Source organism: Siniperca chuatsi, linkage group LG5 (assembly GCF_020085105.1).
Source record: "Siniperca chuatsi isolate FFG_IHB_CAS linkage group LG5, ASM2008510v1, whole genome shotgun sequence".
Classification (NCBI taxonomy): Eukaryota; Metazoa; Chordata; class Actinopteri; order Centrarchiformes; family Sinipercidae; genus Siniperca; species Siniperca chuatsi.
In genome coordinates, this window is record NC_058046.1 from 16,548,735 (window position 1) to 16,575,110 (window position 26,376).

Sequence of the window (26,376 nt, forward strand, 5' to 3'; positions counted from 1 at the left end):
ATGTTTGAGCCTGGCGTTGGCTAATGGATTGTTACCGGGAGGAAATGAGACAGGCAGCATGGGGAGCTGGATTGCAAAGCAGACCTCGACTTTGGATAATGAAACACTGAGAGCCACCGGGGTGGAGAGTAGACACACCTCTTATAAAGGAAACACTTTTGTTCTATGACTACCTCTTTTTGTCATATAGGTAGGTGCAATTGGTGAGGAGTCACACAATGTGAGAAAGGCACAATCACTTCTGCATTAAACCAAGATATATGTAGTTTTTCCCATTTACAATATCTTACACTGCGTTTCAAATCATTGACGCTCACTAAAACATAATTTTTACTTTCCCACTCTATAAAAATTGTCCTTGTAGGTCTTGTATGTGTTCCCTTTATGTTATCTTATATTGCCTGTGTGTGTATGTGTGTGTGATTGTGTGTGATATGTATACATACGCAATTTGCATTAAATTTAGCATCATCTGCATCACCACACTGCTGCTTTAAAGAAAGCAGAGGTTGATTCTTGTCACTGTCGTTGCCACTGTAGCCCCCAACCCCCCACCCACCCTACACACACATGTAGGCTAGAAGCAGAGTAGTGGTGGGGAGAGGGGGGAGCAGAGCAGAGCGGAGGAGGGAGATAGAGGAGCAGGAGGGAGATGGGATGAGACAAGCCACACAAGCCGCAAAGGGAATGGGGTGAAGGTGGAGGGGGGAGTGCTGTATAGTTACCCTAAACCCTGCCGTAGGGCTAGAAACACACACACACACACACACACACTGGTTTACCACACAACCGCAAAACACACTCAGAACAGTTTATTCAGGGGAGCATTCCCTGTATAAAGATATTCTACTTGTTTTTATTGGTTCTTCTTATTCCTCCAGTGTTAATTGAATTTAAAGGTTATGGTTGTCTGATGTTCATGGGATTTTTTTCAGGATACTTGATTTTAATGCATTTTTGCATTTTTAGTTTGTACTTGATGAAATAAAAACACTAATAAAATTGAGAACTAAATCATAAGAATCTTGTGTGATTGTATTATTGATTATTGCCATGTAGCATCCTGACAGCGTGTGTGTCAGTGCAAGTGCAAGTGTGTGATTATGTATGTGTGTTAGTGTGTGTGTGTGTGTGTGTGTGTGTGTGTGTGTGTGTGTGTGTGTGTGTGTGTGTGTGTGTGTGTGTGCTTTGAAATGGAGCTCTAATAAAACGTGGCATCTGTCAGTTTGATAGTGACATGCCAGAAGAGCCTCACAGTCACTTGGGAACACAGCAGGCAAGAAATCCAGAAGAAAGAAACTACATACAGTATACACTGTATATTCCTGTATATATCTTCCTAATGAGTCATAACTGCCACATGAAATAAAATGAACTGTTATAGATAGAAAAAAAAATTCCTCACCCAAAAAAATCTTTGTAAAGCACTTTTTGTCATTCTTGTTCACTTACAGTATTTTTGACATCTGACCAGTTTTTGACTGGGTTCTCTTAAACTTATCTTCACATGAGGAAAATGTCAGCAGTCAGATCTGTTTACAGGGTTAAAGGACAAAAATGAAAAGGAAAAATGGAAACAAAAAAATCCCCAGTTGTTTAAAGATGCATTCAAGTTCATCAGCATGTTGCTGTGTGAGGTCAAAAATTAGGTCTCAAACTAACCATAGACTGCTACAATCTATAATGGTTACCTTTGACCTCAAATGGACTTGTCCTTTAGGCTTGACATTTGACATGTGACCTCCTCACTCCAGTGAAAGGAGGCAGAGGTCAAGGGGGGTTGGGTTCAACAACATGGCTGCTGAAACAGCGCTAGCACACGGCAGAATTTGCCCCCGTTTTAATATGAGATATTTAAGTATCTATACATCAATAATGCAACTTTAGACTTCTAAGTTAACATTTAAACAATGTTTCATATTCATATTTTGAAGTATGAAAAATACTCACATGACCTTCAAATGATCTGCAAACCAGCTGCTTGTGTGCCATAAAGGTCCCAAGTTTGACTTGTTATTTCTGGCAAAGGTTGAGAAGACATTTGCACAAAGTTATTGCCAATTTGAATTCCTGCAAGTAAACTTAGCTGTGGTAAATGCTACCCATGTTTCCTTTTCTACCATATAACTATGCATTTGCTTTCCCCTCCTTTCTTTTTAGTGGAAACATGTTAATTGTGATTTGCTCAAGAAGAGTTATTCAACATGTAAAGGTTACCTCTTAGTAAATGTATTCACTCCCTGACTATGTGTGTATGTCTTTCATTGCTGCAGTGATGGAGAAAGGGAGATGTGGAGAACTGCAGGTAGCAGGAAGTAGAGGTCAGCATGAGATCTCTGGGATTTTGCTCTCCACTGAACCTACATGAGGTGAGCTTGGGTTGATAAACCAAATGTGTGTGTGTGTGCGTGTGTGTGTGTGTGTGTGTATACAGTATTAGCCTATAGGAGCTAAATGTGTAGGCATGTGCAACATTTAGTTTTGGTATTTTCCTGCTATCCATTTTTGTTTCTAGCAAAAACAACCCAAATTTAGCCTAATCACACCTATACTGTATTATTCCGTATTTGTGGGTTTACTGTGACCTCTGGTAATTCAAGGACATAAACATTCAATGAAACTCACTCTAGGAATTTTGTTGCTAGGCTTTTAAACAGTGATGATATTTTTATTTTCATTCCTTTTTCTAATTCACAAATCACTTAGCTCTGATTTATTTACTGGACAGATGACTTTGATATTTATTAGAAAAAATGAAACACAAACTAATGAAAATGTTGTTAAAAACAGCCAAATATCTTTGTTGGCAGGGGTTTTGACTGTGTGTTTTTCCCCTCTGTGCCTATCTCTGCTAATGTGTGAGTCTGTGTCCATGTGTGTCTGTTTGCCTGCAGCAAAGTTAGCCCATGTGTGTGTTGGATAAAGGCATAGATGTTAGTAGTGGTCCAGAGGACACAGTAAACAGAATAACAGTGGTTTGAAGGGAGCTCAGGCGATGTGATCGTGGGCAGTATCAAATCCCATGACCCATCCTTTGCCCTGTGGTCCATACCAAAGACAAGAAGCACAGGGGAAACAGAGGTTACTGTTCACTGTTCATCATCACAATAACATAACACACACACACACACACACACATACCAACAGTAGCTACAACCAGGAAGTGATTTCAAAAATTTCCCTTAGCCATTGAAATCCACGCTGTAACAGTAATTGCCCTCCGCCCTGGCATTGTTTGCATTGCGTGCAGGACATCTTGCTCTATCAATTAGAACTCCAGCCAATATTATATGTGACATTTTATGTTATTGAAGAGAGACAAACATTTTAATGAGCTGAGCTTGCTCTCATGACAAGGAAATATTTATTATATTAGCTGGCAGCAGCAGCTGATTACAATCTTCCTTATGTCAACTCTGACCCCATTTTTCTTACAACTAGCTAAAATTATTGACATCTGTCACTATCAGCAGAAAATATACAGTAGCACTTGGTGCCTATGCCATGCTTATGCTCTTGATGGTAAGAAACAATACCACACAGTGGCACCTTTGGTATGAAAAACTTAAACTAAATGAAAATACCCCAGTGACTCTACATGTTCTGTGTTGAGAGTTCTCAGAGTCAAAAGTTTATATCTTGGAGGTGGTATGTCAGCGCCGATGGGCCTCAGTGTGCGGTGGTGTTACTCGTCCTAATTACTCCCAGTACTCACACACATTTGGTGGACACAGAAGGGCCAATTAGAAGGGCAGAGCAAGTCACTGGGTAGGAAAAGTCAGCGCTCAAGTCTGTAGCCATCTAACTATACCAACAATACCATGGAGAGATGGTGTCTTATAGCAAACTCTGCAGTACATTTCCACAAATCAACTTTTGGTATAGAATTTTGCCATCATAGCACTGTTTCAAGTGGAATATCTTATAACTTGAACATTGGTGTTTTTCTGTATTTACTGTTGACTTACTGTTGATTTACTATATGTATTGTTATTCCAACATAACTTCATCTTAGAATTTAGGAATACTGCTTTTTTGTGAGTGTAACCAGGATCAGTGTTATTCAGGTTGACCAAGATGTTAAAGGGGTAAAGTGAAAACCATTAGCCCTTTGTGAAAGAGGAAGTTGCTATCTGAGACTTCAGAATTGTGTCAGTGCATAATAGAAAAAGGTCAACAGCTTAAAATATCAAACACTTTGCTGAGCAGCATTAAAAAGCTGACTTTTGAATGAAAAAAAACTTGTTTTCATCTGTTTCAGTAGTCAGCGTTTTCACTAGATGATCCATTGAGATACAGTAAAAGCAACATCTGTGGAGCATCTTTGCAAACATTTTTTATACATACAGCAATATATACAAAACTATCACCTTAGATGGACCTCACTCTCTCTGCTAAAAGCCCAGCCCTTTAAGTGTGTCAGGGTATTTAAACCCCTATAGCTGACTTTGCATTATGTAATTAGAAAGGTAGGCTTTTTTATGAGTAATATCTAACCCCCCATCAGCCATTGCCTGTGCAGAATATGGCAGGGTCACGGGTTTGAAGCTGAAACAGGAAACCAGGACAACATCTTTCATCTTTTCAGATACAGATGAACTTTGACAATATCAGGGTATGTTCCCACTTGAAATGAGGACAAGGATTTTTTAGAGGGTTACATTCCTCTCTCTCTCTCTCTCTCTCTCTCTCTATCTCTCTCTCTCTCTCTCTCTCTCTTTCTCTTTCTTTCTTCCTCTACTTTCTCTCTCAATATTAAAATTCGAATGGTCATGATTGATATTTTTCACAGCTCAGACAACACAAAAACATTTACACTGGAAATTTTGCCTTAGTACCATTTGTAAAATATTAAGATCAGCATCCATGAAAACATATTTATGTTTACTATACAGTGTAGTTTGTTTGCATAGCATCACATAATTTCCTATGCTATACTCTAATCTATCAGACACACATATTTGGAGTACAGCTGCTTACTATTTGGGTGCCATTGGGGTGAGTATTTATAATGTGGCGCTCACATTCGTGAATATAAACCCTCCAGTGTTGTAGGATGGCTTCTCTATCATCAGTGCTAGCCCACAGCAATTAATGAAGTCATCTGCATGTGCCTGCATGATTAAGGAGTGCTAAAGCGTCAGTGTGTGTGTGTGTGTGTGTGTGTGTGTGTGTGTGTGTGTGTGTGTGTGTGTGTGTATGCATGTTGTCCGCACAGATAAAACAACAACAGAGAACAAAAGATGGCAGCATACTGGGAGGCTTTGCAGCAATCAAACATCAAAATGAACAATTTTAAGATAGCATAGAAAATGCAACGTCTTAATTCTCTATGATCAGGTAACAGAAAAGCAAATTATTATAAATGATGACTAAAACCAGGGAGGCAACTGAGGGAGAAAATAATACATTATTTATGAAAATTTTGTAAAATATGTGAAAGGTATTTTTTTTCTTTTCAGTGATTTAGTTTCCATCTATAATTTTCCTATTTCCTATTTGTCAAGTAATTCCATATTTCATGCTTGGATGCAATCCTTTCCCCCATGCTATATATTGCAGATGCTCATGCCTCTTAGCGGTGACACAATATGTCCTCTCTATGGTTGTTCAAAAATTCCACAAAACTAGAACATACTCATCTTTTTTTCCTCATTCTGATGCACTACATTATCATTGGTGTACCACGGGATGAGTCTGGTATTTGTGGAAATCTCATCTTACCAATTTATAATCAAAAAAGATAAAGCTACAGCTTTTTTTTCATTTAATATCCAAGTAGCTTTCAGCGGGCTGTGTAATGGCACTGCGTAGGGAGGGTTTCTTGTGCATCATCCTACATTCAGAACAAAGGATATGCACATCGTAAAATCATGCAAATGAATGCAAATCGCTGGCAGCAAGGAACAGCGAGGTGGCAGGAGGGGAGTTTGTAAAAGCAGAGGGATGCCAAAGACTTTGTCTACAACACTTGCTGGACAATCTTTCTTTAAGTTGTGGCAGATAACTAAAAATATATTGGTTTCAAGTCTGATTTTAAATCTCTTCTGCAGAGTGTTTGGCATAAAAGCAAGGCTTTGTAGAGTTTTCTCTGCTCATAAATACTGGATAGATCTGTTCACTCACAATGCCTAAACAATATGTAGCTTTATATTGTTTTGTTTTTTTGCTGGAAATTGTTCTTTATTTTTTATGATGCAACAAAATGCATGGTGTTCATTCAAGAGGCTGTTCTAAAGCACAGTGAATGCAGATGGCTGCAAACAGCATTGCAGTAAGTGTGTTGGGATGAAGCAATATTTCGACCGCACCGCCTCAGAGAAATGCAGAGCAGATATTAGTAACACCGACGCTAATGAAAGTCTCCTCTCCTCCTCACCTCTCAGTAAAATCGTTATCAAACTTTATCAACGTGACATTTTCATGAGTGTGTTCAGTAACTGGGGGGATTAGGTAATGACGAACTAGGTCAGTTTCCATTTTCCTTTACCCATGAAAAGTAAAAAAAAAAAAAATGCTCGTATTTATTTTCCTGGATATTTGATTTGGTTCTCACCATGAATATTTAAAACACTAGTAGGGTTACCTATTTCCTGCATCAGGACAATATCACATACTGAATGCATCAGCACAGAAAGTGCAAAAAGATTCATTTGTGTACTTAAAAACCTATATTAAATGTAGTTGTATAATTCATAATACAGCACAGCATTGCAGAGTGTTCAAAGTGTGTGTGCATTGTAAAATATGCCAGTGTGTGTTTCATCACAAATTAATTCAAAAATTTAATTCAATCCTAATTTGTAGATAAATCCTAGAATTATGTAATAAAACCCTAATTCAAAAATGATCATTTTGGAATGCAGGTATTTTTTTCCATGAAATTAATTCCTGCAGCATCCCTTCCCTTGACACAATGCTGATAATAATGTAGAAATGGTTTAACAATATCACATTCAGAGATTCTCATCGCCATACAACAATCACTAATTTGTTTCAACTTGCATATAAAAAATTATATTTAAATAATTTCTCTTTGAGACACCACACACACACACTCACACACACACACACACACACGTGGACTAACCCGTAGACACAATGTGGTAAGAGAGAGAAGGGGGAGGGCACAGACAGACATTCACAATTGTGCATAATGATGTTAACATTCCTGCATGTCTAATGCAGGGGATATTGAGACAGACACTAGCTGGTTGGCGGTCTTGCTATGTGTTGTGTGTGTTCATGGGTAGAAACTGTAGCAGTGCATAATGATGGATTAATTGTGGCCTGCTCTCGCTCGCGGTGTTTGGGCTCCTTACCGAGGTTACTACATGGCCTTTGATATGATCGTTAATCTTATCAAACATATGCAAGAACACACTGCACTTTATTTTCTAGTCTGCTCGCATGAAATTGTAGGTGCACTGTATTCTGAGTAAAAGGAACAACGGTTTGTACAGCTTTGTACATAATTGCATCCAGTGGACTTGTGGTCATTGCTTATTTTCTCAAACGATGGTTAATTCTGTGGTGATTAACCCAGATTTACAAAGCAGTTAAATATATCACCTCATCAAAGGGATATTATTGTGTATCAATGGCCAGGATTTTAGAGGATGAATGCTAAATTGAAAGAAATGGCATGGCGACAACAATTTAAAACATCCTCATTCTGAATTTTTGTATTCACAAGGATTGGCTTAAAGGGTGTGCCTTAATTTCAAACGCAAGTGATCCACCAATACTGTTATATTTTTTTTCAACTTCCTCCCAAATAAAAAGACACAAACTCGAGGGGGGGTGGGGTGGATACAAAAATGGAGTGCCGGCATCATAAAGATGGAAACAAAGAGTAACAGACAGCATACACTCAGAAGGACAGGCAAAAGATGAAGCTCATTTTTCCATGGGCACCCAGTGGCGTCTGCATTGCAGATCGCTGAAATCCCCCTCGAATGCATCCCTGGGCTTAAGGGGGGTGGGGTGGGGAAGGGTGAACAAGGGATGGGTTTATGCTATCTCTGCTTTAGTACACTTTGTTTTTTTTCCTCCCCCCACCGAAATATATTTTTTCTGTCTGCATCAAATGTCAAGTTAATTTCCTGGGTGCTGTGAGGGATGTGTCCTCCCCTTCACTATGTGTGGCAGGGCGGTGGATTGTGGCAGGGTGGTGTGCGTGCCGGTGTGTTTATGTCTGTGTCTGTATGGGTGAATGGGGAAAGGGGGCATGGCAAGGCAAAGAGAGAGGCGAGAGGTGGTGAGGGGGGTTCAGTTCAGTACAGTATCTATAAATTGGCTCTCTCTGAAGAGCTAGAGAAGTGTGTTGAAAGTGTGCACGCATGTGTGTGTGTGTGTGTGTGTGTGTGTGTGTGTGTAAGTGAGTGTGTGAGAATATGATCCAATTATTAATAGATGCTTTTGTCAGTGTACCTGTGCCCATGTGCCTGTCCTTATTTGTCTATTCACATGTTCAGTTCTTTTGAAGCTTCATCTATATTAAATACAAATGCAAAAAAAAGAAAAAAAATATACCTTATATTATAATGGATGCTTAGTAATTTGATGTTGTTTTAAAAAAGCAGAAAATATTCCTAGATTTCCAGGTATTTCTCAACAACATGGTTATGTGTGGAGAGAAATTTGTTTCGACTCTCATCAGCAGTGCTGCATTTCCTGGTCGCTAACACCAATGTCTAAAGCTCATTACCAGCTGATATCTAGTAGCATATTATGTTAAACACCCATGCGTATCGGTTCGGTCTCCTTTAACCTTGTTGCTTGGCAATAGCAGTCTTTGTGTCCTTCTGCCTTCAAAAGGCTGGGCAATATTTTATTTTATTTTATTTTTATTTCAGGTTTCCTCCATTATCACTGAGTAATTGTGTCCCTCTGATTTCCCCATATCTACTACTTTTAGACACAACCTTTATTTTCTCCTTTTTCTATAGTGAAAACAAATGTATTCTAGCTATCTGTCTCTCTGTTGTTGTGTTACTTTACAGCTTTTTAAAAAAACTGACTGTGATCTTGAGTTTATATTTGTGTCCAAATTCACGTATTTCTTTTAGTGCCATGTACACAGTGCTTTTTCCAGTATTTTAATTCCATATTTGTTCAACTGTGCATGTCAATGCATAGGTGTGTGTGTATGTTTATCTGAATGATTTTGCACAGTTTTGCATGCGGCTGTTAAGTGTATAAACTGTATATTTTGTTTTGCAAAGTGTAAAATGCCTTATTGCAGAGAAAAGAATTATGCATTTGTCAGTTGTGTCTATGCTGATGTATGCTCCTGCCCCACAAATGTCACTTCCTATAACCCAGAAAAATTACACCAGTCCCACCTAATTACGCATATTCATGATGCTGTTTTGCATAGTGCTGGTAGCATACTTCTGTTACATGCCACAGAGCTGAGGGATGTGGTTGAGTGAAAAGGCTTTCAATCCACTGATTCACTGCGTCTCCACCACAAGCAAGAGCTTGATAACGTTACCTCCATGCCAATGTTTTTTATGATCTGAGACCATTATGGAAAGAGAGTTTTTTTCTTATTTCTTGCAGTCAGTCATATTTCCACTGCCTGCAGCATGTTCAACCCTAGTGGGATTTTTTTTAATAAAGAAATTAGCTTTGTCCTAGATTATGAAGGTCATTCTGAAAATAGATCAGAGTCAACTAATGGTTTTGAAAAACTTATCATTAATACTCCATCTCTGCTCTGTTTCTTTTTTCTCTATGTGTTTATTTCTCTCTCTTACACTCCTTCTATGGTAAATGTGATTCTCCTGGTCACTGGTGATGAACAATATGTAAATCAGAGGGCAACAATGCTAGCAAGTGGAAGCAGGGCACATACAGGGTGAGAAAATCCAAATAAAGTTATGACTGTAAAAGAAAGACAGTGGAGGAAGTGTTGGAGAAAGAGATGGAGGGAGAGAGAAAAGACAGAGGGGAGTGGATGAGTCGTAGTGGCTGGCTCAGTGGCTTATTGTAGCACTTGCGGAACAGACTTAATCAGACTTGGCCCAGCTGTAATGAAGGAGAGGGTCCAGGCTGTGCCACTGCTTGGGTAAACAGCGATTGTTTCAGCAGGGTTCCCAAACACGGGCAACAATGGTACTATTGTCCCGCCAGCTCTTATTAAGAGGCGAACCAGAGATGGGGTGAGAAGCAAAAGCGGGGAAGGGAGGTGGGTGAAAAAGGGGCAAGAGCGGAGAAGGGGGGTAACAAGAAGAGGTGTGGGGGAAAGGAGGAGCGAGTGGGAACCTGACAGGAACAGAGGATAGGGTGTGAGGGGGAAGTGGAGAAAAAGAGGGATGGAGCGAGATGGCAAGAGGTGCTTCTCTGATCATTTTCACACTTGCATTGTGTCTTCTTTTCCCACCACCTTTCTCTTGTTTCCATATCCTTCTATATTCTCAGACATCATCTCTTGTCCTTGTCTTTTCCTCTCATCCTTTCATCCACACTTCCGTCCCGCATCATCCTACCAGCCACCTACTCTATTCCTTCCATCTGTCCTTTGTTCCTCTTCGTTTTTGCATTTGGGATGGCGAGGGATGCTTTGCCTGTCATACCACCTTTGCATCACCTTTCCCATGCAGAGAGAGAGGGGCAGAGAGAAGAGGAACGGAGAAAGAAAAAGAGGATTGGGAGGGGGGATGAGAGGAGATGGCGAGAGAAAAGGGACAGGAGCTAGACAAAAAGAAAAGATCTGCTTCCTGGTTTAATGAACATGGGCAAAGGATGATCACAATAGAATACATTATGCTCTTGTTAGTAGAGGCAATCAATTAGCAAAGAGCACACCACTGGCACACCATCTTTCCCGCCTGGGCACTGGCTCATTCACAGCCCAAACGAGTGGCCCAAGGAACCCTCTCGCCTTGCGGTTTTTCCCACCCTCAATGCCCAGCAGCCACAAAAGACTTGATTTCATTCCTCAATGTGAAAGGGGACAGCATTGAATTTGCATTTCCGTCACATTCACTCCACATTAGTTGAAATATTAGTCAGGTTCCGCTACAGTCAAAGGTCCTGGCTCAATGTAAAATGTGTGTGTGTCTGTGTCTGTGTGTGTGTGTAGGTGTGTGTGTGTGAATACATTTAATAGCATATATAGCAACCAAAGTTAATCTACAAACCCTAGTTAGTCCCCTCCAACTACCAAGAAAAGCGTTGTGATGCTGATTGGACATCCTCAATGGAAAACTGTCCTCTGACAACACACTGTACCCACTAAAGCTTTGCTCCACAAGATGGGAATCAGACATGACAATGTCTCTGTGACTGACACTGACAATTGCATACCAAATTGTCACTCAGGTCCCATCAGCAATTCATACAGCAGTTGGGTGAAATTCCTTCATCCTTTTCTCCCCATGTTTTCTTCTTCTTTTTTTGTGTCAGCTAGAGGGATAGCTCCAGATAATGGCAGCAATCTATATTGTGAAAGAGGCAAGGAGTAGTTCTGCCTTAACACAGGCACAAATCACCACTGTCTGGCTGAGGATCTGTAAAAGTGCCGGTGATGAGTGGAACACATTGCTTTCACTGTGGAACTTTGCTGTGATTCCAGGCAGAGGTTGGAAATGGAGGAAACAAAAGGAAATGAAGGAAAAGGGGAGAAAGGAAAAGTATTAAGAGTCAGGATGTAAGACTTTATTTTTATTTTTTTCTGAAGACAGTGCATGCTCAGAGGAAGATAGCCATGGGTTTGGGTTCAGGGAATATGATGTTGCTGTGTTTGCCAGGGCATTTATACTCTATGGCCTTCTGGCGATTGTGTGTGTGTATATGTGTGTGTTTGTGTGTATGTTTGTGTATATTTAAATCACATTTCCCATTGTGCCATGGAACATAATACTATGTAGTGTTGAACACAATTTCTTATATAATCTGTGTACACATTTCCTTCAGAATGATGTTTGATACAGGTCATGGTTATTAGATTATTAAGTTGAAATGCAGCATTAAAATATTATATGATGGATATCATATCATATCTCATTCACCCTTTATCCACTGTACAATTTAATGCTAAAATGAAAATAGATTATTTTATGTATTATAATGTCTGATATTGCCCCTTTATTGTCCTTTGGGATCTAAGCTTGTATTGCCACTGTCTGTTTGGTTATGTGTAACCTTGTGACTGTGTATAAGTTTGTGTCTCTGTGTGTTTGCGTATGTGTGTTTGTATTTCCAATTTTCACTCTGTGCTGTTTGTACTGTACAAAAAACATACATGTTGTTTACATTTTACATGAACTACAAGTCCCCTGCTTACAGTACACATGCACTATCTGTAAGAGTTTATTTGCTAATGTATGGATGAATACAAAATGCATCACAATGTACATGTTATGCTGTAAAGTGGATTTTATCTCTTTTAACATTTAGTGCTTGTGTAGAAATGTTTTGTTGGTCTTCAAAGTGCCTCAGAATGGTGCAGGGTTGTGTTTTGACCTTTAAAAGAGAGAAAAAAAACATTGTATTTTCCTCAGAATCTCAGTATATACTTTATGCGTGCTTGTTTGTTTGTAGCTGTTGGAATATTAAAGTGCAAGTGCAAAATGCTTATAATGTATTCAATGTTTTTAGGCTGCAGAGGGCATTGTGTTCCCTCTCCACTTTGAAAGTTGAAATGTTCAACATCTAATGGATGGGGAGCAGGAATGGTAACATAGGGCATGAGAGGGAGGGGTGGGAGTATTCCATCTATTTGAGTAATGCATCTGACTGTAAGGTGATGTTTTGGAAAAATACCTTATGTGTTCATGTTGCATAGAGCTAAAGTCAGCTCAATTAATATTCAATAAAATATGTTAACAATAGAAATTGTTTCATAGCTGTTACATGGAAAGAGGTTGTCTTTGCCATGTTTTGCCAACCCCTTCCCCCTTTCTGAAATAATTTAGAAACCACCCAAAATATGAAAGATAAAAAGACACAGCTTGTCTTCTGCACTGTGTTACATCTTTCAGTTCGGTATGAATCATTTTAGGTTTAAGGTAAAATAATTTTCCTAAAACCTGATCTCAAAATATGTTCTTTACATTGTTAAGCTTTTCTCTCTACCTTATGTAGCTCTGTTTGTTTTGAGGCGGTAATGTCTGTTCCTGTCCTTTTTATCTGTTTCTTCTTGACTATCTCCTGTGCTCTCTCACCGCTGGGTCTCCATGTACAGGTAGTCATGCTGCTGACATTTGTGTCCAAGCAGGACCTGGTGACATGGCCTTTTCCACCCCTTGCTGGGTCTCCCTTCGTCATCCCTACCCCCTGCCGCCATTCTTAACCCACCAAGTCCTCTTCATTAGCGTGCACATGAATGTGTGTCTGTTTGTGTGTGTGTATTTATGTGCTTTGGGACCATCCTGTGTGTACAGTGTCTGTGTGTTTAAGCCATGTCCAGATCAGCCATGGTAATGCTTGCCTGTAGCCTGTGTGCACAGTAGGGGACATGGTATGGAGATAACCTCTTTCTCTGCTGGATGCAGGGTGAGCAAATACAGTCACTGCAGGCTGGGAGGTGGTGGGGCACACATGTGAAAGTGGATAGCTCTCTCTGAAAATGTCTTTATTGCTACAAAATGTCCAAAATTTCCACTTTTGTAGAGAACAACACTAACTTTTTCAATGGCCATGAAATCTCACTGACATTATTCACTATAGATTCTTTGAAAATGTTTTGACCCTAACTTCTTCTTACAGAATTTTGGAGAAGCTATTATGTGCATAGGCAAAGTGCAAAGCCTCATTGTTCTTCTTTTCAAACACACATGCACAAACATACAGACATGCTCACCGTCCCTGCAGCCATGGGAATGGGGAATGAGGTTCAAGGTCATTTCAAGTATTCAGCAGTGTTCAGCAGCCTGGGGCTCTCCATTGTCAGTGCGCCACATCCTTTTGCTCACACGTGCACTCAAATGCGTGCACAACGCATTGTTAGGCGTACACTCTACACACGGCATCTCACTAACACTCGCATACAAGACGGCAAAGAGTCTGTCAGGTGAGAACATGACACTTCGTAGGTCCACTGTCTAGACACAAACAAATGAAAGGTATGACTATTAGAGAATTGCTATTTTCTGTCATTTAGCAATTCTGCTTTTGCTGTGATTGTTTATTCTTCATGCTCTACAGTCTACAGATTGTGCTATATTATCTAACTGTTGGTTAACAGTAACCACTGTTTGGCACCAAGTGATTACTTATATTTGGTTTCTGTTTAGTAAATGATTGAGAAATAGTATATAGAGTTTTTAGAGACAGAGCGAAGGTGAGGGAGGGTGTGATTAGCTCCTTTGTTGGAGGTCTGTTGAGCTTCATTGGCTCCAGAGAATAGGTTCCTAATGAACCCAGCCAAGCTTTGACCAAACCTTGTGCTGAAGACAAACTAAGTTATGGTGGTCTGGCAGAGTGCTGAGGGCGAGCCGACTGATATACAACGCCTGGACATATGGTCCCCCCATCAGGGCCTCTCCCAGTCACTTTCTCATGTCCTGGCTTCTGTGTGTGTGTGTGTGTGTGTGTGTGTGTGTGTGTGCTTTTGTGTGTGTAGGTGTCAGAGGGGATACACACAAGAAGGATATTTATAGTGTGAATTTTTACATTTGTTTGATAACTCATTGGAACAGAAAAACAGAGAACTGGGAAAGAAACACAGGGAGTAAGGGGGGGCAGAGGGGGGAGAGAGAAAGAGAGGCTGGTTGATGCTTACTGAAAGCGACAGAGGAGAGAGGGCTGCAGGCTTTGTCTTTCCAGCTGACCCCAATACAGAATCCTTTCTGACACGTCCTACAAGACATGGAGTAACTGAGTAAATCAGGCCAACCTGGCTGTGATGTAGCAGTAACTGCACCATAACAGATACTATATGGAAGAGAACCACATGGTAACTCATAACATAAACAAGAGTATGAAAGAAAGAAGTTTCAAGACCTTATACACTTTCAAATCTCAAGTTGCAGAAGTGCTCTTTATTTGCTGAGAACTGGAGGATTAGATAGTAAACAGCTCTTTTTGTGTGTTTGTGTATGCATATGTCCATGCATATGTGCCAGTATGTAAAGAGGAGGCACAGGTGAGCCTGAGTGCAGTTTGAGGCTAATTGTTTGGGTCAGGGTGGGAGCGTGGGGACGGATGGCTTCCGTGTCCCACCAACAAGGCTCTCAGTAACTGAGCCGGCGAGGGGGAGAATGGGCCCACTACAGGGCCACACAGCAGGCTCAAACAACACTTATTCTACTGGCCAAACTGTCAGCCAGAACAACTTCATTGTGCCCAAAATTGGAGTTGAAAGCAAGGCAGAGACTTGGAAGGGGAGGGGGCAGTGGGAAGGTAGGGAGAAAGAAAGGGGAGGATGCAAAAAGAGAGAGGGAGAGAGGAGAGAGGGGGTCTGTGGGAAACTGGGGGACTGGAAAAAGGGGGAGTCCCAGAGAAAGTGCAGTCTTGGGGATGAATAGGGTCAGACGGTGTGAGTTCATTTCAGCGAGGAGAATTCCCATAGATCCAACACGAGGGGCAGACGGTCAGGAGCAAGGCAGCGGCTCAAATGGAAATTTATTAAAATGCATTCTGAGAAGAGGGGATGAACGGTAGCAGTTTTGTTTTCTAGTGTCTGCATTGTCACCACATTCGTTCACACTATTCAACCATGATAAACACAGTTCTTAGATAATGGTGAAGGCTGATAGAGCTACATACAGCATATTATCAATGTGCATCTACAGTGCACTCATTCGAAGTTTTTTTTTTAAGTAGACAAGTACAATTGCAATCATTTAACAACACTGGTTCTCCTCTTGTGTTGCCATTTTGTGCAGCCCCTGCCTCATTATCTCATCCCAATATTAGATCATATATTTCAGAAATGTCTCAAGCTTATGTGATAAATAACTGTGCCACACACACAGGCTACCCACAAGCATTAGACACTTCCCTGCAGGATTTCCCTGCCTTGGACCCCAGGAGGGAGCCCAGCCACAGGCTTTGAACTGTGATTTGTATATAGTACAACAGAAAGCTCCTTTAGACTGACACTAAACCAGTCTAAATCAGACACTGATTTACGTCACTATTCTCTTCTTTGTCTCTTCTCTCTTCTCCTGCTGGCTATTTCAAATTCATCTTCCTGCCTTTGGTAACTACTGCAAAAGGGTGAAGAAGTTTACTTAGTGATGTGTGTGTGTGTGTGTGTGTGTGTGTGTGTGTGTGTGTGTGTGTGTGTGTGCTTGCGCGTGTGTGAAATGTACACACACATACCCCTGTTTGATCCAGAGCTAGCCCTGCAGCTCCAAGAGACTCAACAAAAGGCCTACTCTATCCATTGTATGAGCTGTGTGTTTCCCAGGAGAGTTCGGGCTCAGTGAGAGAAGGGCCCCAGATCGCTTTCTCCTGACATGGATGTTTATTCGCTCCATGGTCCAGCAGAACACCCTCAAAAGGACTGGCCATAGCATTTTGACGTGCATGACACATAGTTTTGGAAAAGAGAAGAGGGGCTAGAGGGTGTGAGAAGAGAGAGTGAGTGTCTTGAAAGATGAACAGACATACAAGACAGATAGAGAAACAGCCTGTCTATGAAGGTGTTCTCAGTGCAGTCATATGAAAAAGAATATTCATGGTGTTCTCCGCCATTTTATTTGCTCCTTGTCTTTACACTAGTCAGCTTTCTTGTCAACCTTGTTCATGAATGTAGATCCACCCGGTGGGTGGGTAGAGATTTCCCCCTGATCTTGACAAGCTCTCCCATCCCTGACTGCATACTAATTTCTTCAGAACTACTGAACCAATGCAAAACAAATACAAATTGCCATAGCTGCTCTTCATTGCTTGAGAAGCAGGGTCTTAGGAGGTTAGCAGATAGTAGCTGTCTATTGTGGGTCTGTGATTAATCAGATTGTCTGCTGTGGACAGAGAAGCTTATAGGGACAGCTGTTGTAGTTGGCTATATGATATCTTTAGGAATCTGTCAATATGACTGAGTTTAAAATCCTGAGCTAATGAAGGGAAGAGTAAAAAATAACTAATTCATTCACCACTCAATTAAAAGTCCATCAAATGTTCAATGCGATCAGTCGGACAATAACTGATTTGACAATGGCAGGTTTTCAGGTTTCAAAGATGTCTCTGTATTTCACTTTATAAACAATGATCTGTCCTCAGCTACTCTCTCTTCACCAGTTGTCTTTATCTACGAGTTTTGAATGCTATCTATCAGAGTACTTCATTTTCTCCAACAATATCTAAGTTTCCTTAAGATTGAGAGTGCCTGCGGGGTTAACCATAGATCTCAGTAGAGCTGCAGAAGCCGACAGTTGAAAACAAACATGGTAGGCTGATACCATCTAATCTGCTGAACACCATTATCGTCTAAGATATCGCTATACTTCCCTCCATACCCGCACACACCCATCCTCCAAACCAGACTTACTTTCTCCCTCTACACCCTTTGAGGTAAAAGCTTGTGTGTTGAGGCTGAGAGTGAATGTCAGCCATTGTTATGGTGTAACCGGACTCCACAGCAGGTTGTTTGATCCTGTTTTGGGCCTGAAAAGCCTTTTTTTCTTTTACTTGAACCACCACATCAGCTGAGAGGGTCAGACAACAGACTCTGTTTGTAGAGTCCTCTGTCTGTCTGCTTCTTTTTTCCCATCCTTTTTCATCCTCACTTTGTCTCTCTTTGTCAGTCTAAATCTCTCATCCAGATTCAGGTTTGAGTCCAAAGCTTTAATTACCATAAAGAGGAGCGTGCACCCATTCACATACTGTACTTAGACACCAACGTATGCTTTTAGGCACACTCTGTCGCTCTCAATTTCTTTCCCATTCTCTCTCCCTTTTTCTTTAAACAGGATCTTCTTGTACTTCTCTCTCTGTACAGACACTGGGATTATATTTCTTGCTTGCACCTCTGGTATGGCAATAGTAAAAGAGGATGTTACTGGAAAGAGTTTAAATGACAAAAGCTTTGGTAAATTGTTTTGATTGCCCACGATACTTACCTTGATACTGATTGTTGTGTTCCTGTTTACGCAATATCATTCATTATTTACATTACAACATAGAACCATGTTGCCGTATTGTCGAATGTTTTGGGCGCTGACTTGCACTTTTACGGCTTTGTTATTGTTTTGGCATTGTATTCTCAATTTATGATGCGTTTGGCGTTCTGTGTGGACAGTGTGCATGCAAATATCCTCGTTCCATTATGCCGGCTGTCTTTGTATGTCAGCTTTTTTCCCTAAGAGGTATAGATGAATCATTGGAGGGGGGATGGAATGGAACTGTATATTTTTGGAGGGAGATTTGTGCTTGCATGCACACTCACACACATGCACACACGCATGCATGCACCCACGCATGCACCCACGCACGCACCCATCTGCGCCCCCAACCTATTTCAGACGTGAGAAACTGTACCTTAATTTGCATAAGAATAATTGACACTTCAAATTAGCCTTCCAATCAAAGAGGATTCTTTTTTTTCAGCATATGTGCAGGCACTGAGCACTGCCATACTGGAGAATATGAAAGGGAGGGCAAAAGGGAGCACAGATGGGAGGGGACACGTCATAAAAGATTAACCCTTTCATTTCCTCATCTCAGAGTAGAGGATTTGATGTGCCTTTTTATTGCAAATATAACTTGATATACAGTAAAACAGACTTTTGTAGGGAAATAATGAATTATTTCTTCTCTAAATCAAGGGATCCTATGACTGCCTGGTAGGGCAAAATGGTTTTTGTGATTGATAGGTATTTACCTTTGAAAGCTTTAGCACTGACTGTGTTATGTGCACGTTTACACATCTATATTCACCTCAGTGGCGTTGGCGCAGGCCAAGAGAGTAAGTGCTATTAAGTAGAGTGTGCGAGTATGCGCGTGTGTCAGTGTGAATGTGTGTGGATTGAGGGTTTTCCCACATTAAACCATTAAAGCAAGTGCAATGTTGAATTATTGATAATAGCTAATGAAAAGGATCAGTTCAGGATAAACTACAGGCTTAACCATAGCCCTGAGGGCTAACACACACACCCATAAACACACATACACACAAAACGTCTTTCATTTTCCCTGTTCAACATCTATTTTAGGTTTTCTCAGACAAGATTTAAACTGGTACTGGCGTGGTTTTCTCTGTCTATATCTCACTCTTCATTGTTCTATCCATGTTCCAGTTACATTACAACTCATTCCAGTTAAGAGCAATGAAGGCTCCAACACTGGGACAAGATAGCTGCTGTGTGCTTCCAGGCCTACCCAGTTGACAAGCAGAGAGCCTTTGTGAGGATGAGCCGGTTTATGGGGAGAATAAGGGACAGGGATTCAGTTTTGGGTGAAGGGGATAGAGAATGGGGGATGAGGGTTTGGGGGAAGTGGGGCGCAGCCTCGGCGCCAGCCCCTCTGAAGCGCTCAGCATCCCCCCGCTTATGGGATGGCGGATGTGTCTGGGGGTATCCATGACAACACTGCTGCATGCCAGAGACATACCACGGCAACATGGCCAAGTTGAGTTGGTGTCGGTGTGTGTGTGTGTGTGTGTGTGTGTGTGTGTGTGTGTGTGTGTGTGTGTGCAGATCCATTAAGGCCCACATATCTTGGTGACATTAATATTCACTCAGTCCGACAGGGAAGCTGCTGCAGCCTCAGTCAGTTTGCTGTTAGACAGGCATGTGTCCCAGACACCTTTAATTCAGCCTTTGACTCAGAGAACATGAATATGCCCACTGCAGACATACTCTCTTGTACATGAATGTAAGCCAGTTTCTGTAGTTTGACACAGTTCTCAAGGAAAATGCCTTCTTGTCAATGGTTCGGCGTTGCACAGTTTTATGGTGGTACTATATATTTTATACTTCCACAGACGCAGAGAGGTGCACCCTCACATTCACTCAGGTCATGAAGCACAGGTCAGGACTCACTTACTCTGTAATAAACATGCACACACACTAACACACACTCTCACACACAGAGACTCACACGATCATACTCGTAGCTCTTGCACAGATCAAGCTGTGTTATAATAATCCCATCTGGGATAGCCTGGATTCTCCCTCAGAAGGTACCCACATAATGATGCTCTGATGAGTTCCTGTGTGTGTGTGTGTGTGTGTGTTTCATGTTCTTATATCCCAGTTTAACCTGAATGCACACTAACCCATGGGGACTTGTGTCACCGTGGGGACAAAAATTGAGGTCCTCATGGGTAGAGACTGCTTTTTGAGGGTTAAGACTTTATTTCTAGGGTACAGGTTACAATTGAGTTAAGGTAAGGGTTAGGGTAAGGGTTAAGGGTAGGCATTTAGTTGTGATGGTTAAGCTTGGGGTAAGGAATTAGGGAAAGCATTATGTCTGTCCCCTAAGGGGATAGTGAAATAAACATATGTTTGTGTGAGAGAGTATGTGTGTGTGTGTGTGTGTCTGTAAAAGAGAGAGAGAGAGAGAGAGAGAGAGAGAGAGAGAGAGAGAGAGAGAGAGAGAGAGAGAGAATGGAAGGTGCTTTATGTGTCATGGCTTATACGTATACTGTTTTATTTTAAAAACCCACATCCCTGCTCACACACATGCACACACACGCACACGCTCACATACACATGCATGTAGAGTCCAGTGGGAGTGTATTTTTAACCCTGAGTGTGCATTTGCTGAGGGGTTAAAGGCCCGAATGGTGAATCAAGTAAATAATTCACAATAGCTGAAACTCTTTCGATGTAACCTCAGAATGAATGAGGAAGGGAGACCAAAGAGACTTAGTTACGTAGTGGCACACAATAGTCCTGTCCAATCCTACTTGGTGTTTTGCTTTAATGTACAAAGTATAGCGAAACAAGTAGGTCAAAAAGTCATATAGGACTCATCATCTAATAAAGTCTGATTCCATACAGCGTTTGTAAAATGTGTACAGTGATATGTATACCTTGCATCTTTATTTACTGTATGTGTGCTTGTTTGAGTGTATATGTACATCTACAGCACTAAACATTATGCCTTTCCTGTGTTTTTAGGTTGGATGGAGACCTCATAGATCATGACCCATAAACACATGGCATAATGACCGGAGTCTCCAGGCTAAAGACCTCAAGGATATTCAGCTGATCTCAGAGGTGACTGCACTCTCTCCTTTCAAGCATTATCATTTCTACCCTCTTGTTATATGGGCTATATTTTACGAATTCCCTGCTATGGATCAGCAGTCTCTGCATCCTTTTTCTCAAAGAATTCTATATAAAAGTGTCTGTAAGACATTTTGAGTGACATTGCATCTGTCAAACGGCTGATTGAAGGAGACACAGAAAGAAATGCTGTGCTAATGAAATCGTCTGACCCACATCCTTTAGTGCTATCCATTTCTCCAAAGACACAGAAAGGGCATTTATACAGGTAAACCATGACTGGTCCCTCAAGTGAAAGAGGGTTTTCAGAAGGAAGAGGAGCATCCATTATTTACTATACTGGGGTTGCTAGACACTTAGGAGATAATGCAGTGCTTCAAGCATACAAAACATAGAGCCTCCTCACTGCAGGTGAGGCCATTGTTATGTGTTTTGAACATGTCTGTTTCCATCTATACTGTCAGATGAAAAAGAATATGTCTCCCTGAGGTTCAGAAGCATGGACAGAGATAGGTAGAGAAAGGGAGCGAATGGGATGGCAGAAAGATGTGTTTGTGTGTTTGTGTGTCTTTGTGCGTGTTTAGTATTCATGTCCATGCATTTGTGTGCATGTGTGTCTATGTATTGTCCCCAGTCTGTTTGTTGGCATCTGTGTGTGCAGTAGTATGTGTCCAAACCTACGCCAGTCCCAGATTATATAATGTAAATGAAGTAGTGTTACAGATAGTGCAAGCACTTGTTTTTAGCTGTATGCATGCATGCATGTGAATGCATCATGTGTCTCCTGCACTGAGTCTGTATAAGTTGTCTCCTCCAGTTCTGATAGGCTTCAGTTGAAGCTTGTTCTCTGCGGATGCCTCCTCATCGAGAGAGGAGGCATCTGACTGCAGTCTACTGGGAGTAGTTAGCAGGAGGAGAGCAAGGCATACAACTCCTCCACCCTGTTATCAGACTTAGGGCAACACCAAGCACTACTTTCTGCCTTTGTCAATTTCCTGTGGGACACTTTGACATGAAATCCTTTTTTGTGGATGAGGGGAGACCACTCCCAAAAATTCCTGTATTTTTCCGCATAAATGCGCATTGTGATGGAGAGCATGACAACAATCCAAAATCTGGGTCTACTGGCATTGAAGAATCCCCAAAATTAGAATGACAAAAGATTGTGTAGTGTAGTGTAATTATATATATAGTTATTATTACATTATTTTTTTCATTACACTTAATTTCTTGATATGTTATTTAGTGTTACAAGATGTGTTGAAAATAATTACACTACACTACACAATATTCTTTTGTTTTTTTATATCTTGTGTTTCATTTTCCATATTTTGGCTTTTGTTTATTGTGGCTAAGACATTAGCACATATCTTCACCATTTTCATTGCAAAGGCCCCAAGACAATGACATTCCTAGACACAGAGTGTGTGGATCAATGCAAAAATGGATTATCAGGCAGTTTTGAAACACCACCACCACCAATAACCACCACTCAGTTAAACTGGGTCAGTTGGGCATTTATAGTACATTTATAGTAATTCTTTCATTTCTAAATACTGTAAGTGGTTTGGATCATTAAGAAAAAAAGCTGTCGCAATGCCCTGTGGGTCTGCTTTAAAGCTCACAACTGATAAGATCAAGGCCAAACTATAAAAACATGGCCCAGTTTGTAAAGATGACTTTGCAGGTTTGAGTGTAGGAAACATGTAAAGGCAAGAAAGGGTCTGTGAGCAAAAATAACTATATTGCTTTTGCAGCGGTTGTTTCACATGTATAGTGTTGTTACAGTGTTTTTTCTTGTGTCTTGTACAACATGTCTCGTATTTAATATAACCCAGTTAGTCCTGAATTGAAGTAATTTGCCTAGTTATGGCAAAATATCTGCTTTGACATCACTGATTGATTCACGACCAGAAATGCCACATGCTTAAAAAGTTGATCAACCCCTGAAGAACATTGTTGCAGCTATTTCCATTTACCTTATAAACATCAAACTCTAATCTATCCGTTCAGTTGGTGATTGTCAAATTCTTTGTTTGTTAGAGATACTGAGAGCCATCAGCAAAGCCCGGGACCCATGTGCATACACACACACACTGCAGACATCAACCTTACATATAGGCATTAAACTGCATTGTCAGCAGAGAAGATGAGGAGGATGCAGGGAGAGGCACATGTAGCTTTGACTAAGATCAGCTGCCACAGATAGACAGGCAGGCCAGCCAGTGCAGTGTGTGCCCTTGAGGTGCTGTGAGCAGGCAGGGTGGCGTGTTTGAGTTTTCTGAATCCACATGCCTTCATCTTTTGGAGTTTGGCTGAGTTTGGCTGTTGATGGCCCAGGGACCCCCTGCCAACCCCCAAACTGTTCTGTACTGTCAGCCAAACATCAGAGAAATTTGTTGAAGGAGACAACCTGGCCAAAATAGTACTTTTGTACTTTCTGAATTCCTGGAAAAAACTGAGGGGCGTTGCTGACTTATAGCAACTTGCAAGGGATGTAATCCACTTTCAAGAGATTTCAAGTGTCTGACAAGATAAATCAGCAAATACATTTAGAGTAACCTCTGTTGAAGTCATGGGATCCCAAAATGATGTGTTGCTCTGCCTTTGGTGTCAGAGAATGCAGACAGTGACACCAAACATTTAAGATTTAACTGAGCCAGCCAGGCATCCTTACTGTCTCAAATGACCCCAGCTGTTCTGTACAGCCTATACATTCATAGTGGGCCCCAGAATACCTCCCATGCTTGTCAACAAGCTCTATAGTTTCAGGGAAATGTAATACCATAATGTCTTTCTGGAGGAAGGGAGTGTCAGGTATATGGCAAGAGTAATGGAGGAAGGGCTGGAGGTGCAGGTAACCCAGGTTAGGCTGGTTGTAAAGGGGATTCGATAAGGCGTTCCCCAGACCCTACAGTCTCCCAGTCTCCTCTATGAGAGAATAATAAGCAGCTGTAACCCTGAGACACTCCCAGGCCTGTGTCCTCAGCTACAAAAACCTTCACCAGGCGTCTTATCAGGTTCTAAGGATATCACGTAAGACAATACATGTGAGAAGTGAAGGGGGAACAATGGGAGGAAAGTGCAGTGTGATATGAGGGGGACTAATGTCAGCGGCTATTGTTGAGGCCTTTGTCACCGTCAAGTACACCAGGAACTCCTTTCATTCAAGGATCTTGCTTTGGGATGTGATGAAACTCTACAAGTGTTGTCCCTCATGCTTTAGCAATGGAAAACTGCACATACAGAGGTTATGTGTTTGTCGTGGGTAAACTGTAACTAACAGGTTTTTGTAAGCTTCCCTCTGGCAGGGAATGATGATTTAGTCTCACACTTAAACTATAGTTTCAAAGAGGAAATGTGAAGAAAAAGTTTTTTCATGGAGTTCTGATCGAATGATATGTAATAGAAGGTAAATGATCAACTGTTATTTCCAGAACGTCTTTGAATTATTTAAATCATTTTCACGTTTTCTTTTTTAGGTGAATGAGTCTTCCTGATCAGCTACAGAGGAGCCTGCATTTCATTGAGACAGGAGCTTCAAGATGCTCCAGGAGCTTCAAGATGCTCCAGGAGCTTCACATTACTCTCTACAACACTTGGACCTACACTGCACTTTATTTCTGTATTTCTGTCATGTGGTTATATAAGATTGTTGGCCAAAATGACAAATACTGTGATTTTTTAGTTTTTATATTGGATAATACTTAATAAGAAAATACACACTGAAAATTATTTCATGTAATTGATTGAGTCTAACAAGTATATTTTTGACAGCTAAATAAAGGCATTTTTCTTCCCTTTAAGTGATGTTTTAGTGGAGTTATTTCCTCCTTTCTGTGTAGTGCTTTGGCACTCCAGGTAAAGAACAATGTGCTTGACATAATTGGGTCCTATTTGGTTATGAAAAGAGCACGCATGCTGATAAAAGCTGGCAGGGTGATCAAAGCACCATGCTTCCTGATCAAAATCATACACCTGACACAGTTGTAGTTCATCCTGACAGACTTACGAAATGTGAGGAAACAGATTTCAGACAGTACCAAGAAGCCTCCCTGTTTAAAATCAGCCCCATTCCACATTGTGTGCTGTTTTTGGTGTACTTCTGTCAAATCAAATGTGCCTGTATGTGCAAAATATGAAACAATAATTAAAAACTAGAATGATTCCATGCTTCTTTTCTACACCTTTTGTTGCCTTTTCCTCTCCATGCTGCATGTCAGGTTTATGTTTTTGAAAGGAAAATAGAACAATCTGACTTTTGTCTCCCTGTCGAAGTTTCCCTAAAATTCTATTCACTTTACAACAAGAGCACTCAAAAGTAGGATCCATAACATCTTTGACAAATTGTTTCTTATGGGAAAGCAGCCTCATTTTTCTCCCTTTTCCATCTTTCATTACTCGCCATTCATCTTTATGTGCCTCTCCATTTTCCCTTCTCCTTCCTAATCATATTAATTCTCTCTGTCTTTCCCTACTTAACATTCATTCTCACTATTTTTCTCATGCTCACCCCATCCTCATTTCCTTTACCAGCATCACTCTTCGCTACTTTCCTACAACCGTCTTTCAGTCCTGTCTGTCCTCTCGTCTTCCCCCACCCTTACCCATTTTCTTTCTTTCTTTCTTTCTTTCTTTCTTTCTTTCTTTCTTTCTTTCTTTCTTTCTTTCTTTCTTTCTTTCTTTCTTTCTTTTTTTTCTCTCTCTCTCTCTCTCCCTTGTCTTTCTTTCCCTCTCAGATGTTGGATCACAGTCTAGTCTTCCGCTTGCCCTGTCATCACATTTTTCACACAACCCCATCCCTTAATTGGGCCTGTATCATCACATCATATCACGTAGAATATCTGATCACAGAAAGAGATGAAAGATGGCCTCCACCTATCCCCTCACAGACAGACAGACACGCATATACTGTAGACTCACACAAACACATACACCCACACAAATATACACAGCCACGCTCACACAAACACACATGTCAGTGGTCGTATGGGACAGGAATCCAAGCTGATGGCTCTGTGTACATTTTTACACCTCATGTTTGCACCAAGTTGTCGATGTGATTGTTACAGTGTGACAGGTGAGATGGTGTGTATTCCAAGAGTGTCCAATGATGTTTGTATCAACTGCTAGTGGCTTTTGTGATGAGACAAAGGATGCCCTGGAGCCAGCAGTGTCACATCTACAGGTAACTACCAAAATAAAGGAAACATCAACAAAATGTGTCTCGGGAGTGCTAAAATAG

The 26,376-nt window shown here is 41.0% G+C and overlaps 1 protein-coding gene across 14 annotated transcripts in view; it reads left to right on the forward strand.

Annotated features, from left to right (window-relative positions):
- Positions 1–24,937, forward strand: part of mef2cb (myocyte enhancer factor 2cb) — a 117,051-nt gene extending 92,114 nt beyond the window's left edge. For all 14 annotated transcript variants that reach the window (XM_044195449.1, XM_044195447.1, XM_044195455.1 and 11 more), the window contains 3 exons: positions 2,274–2,369; positions 21,024–21,122; positions 24,614–24,937. The gene's annotated coding sequence lies outside the window, so the exon portion shown is untranslated. The remainder of the gene's footprint in view (positions 1–2,273; positions 2,370–21,023; positions 21,123–24,613) is intronic.
- Positions 24,938–26,376: the final 1,439 nt, after the last annotated feature.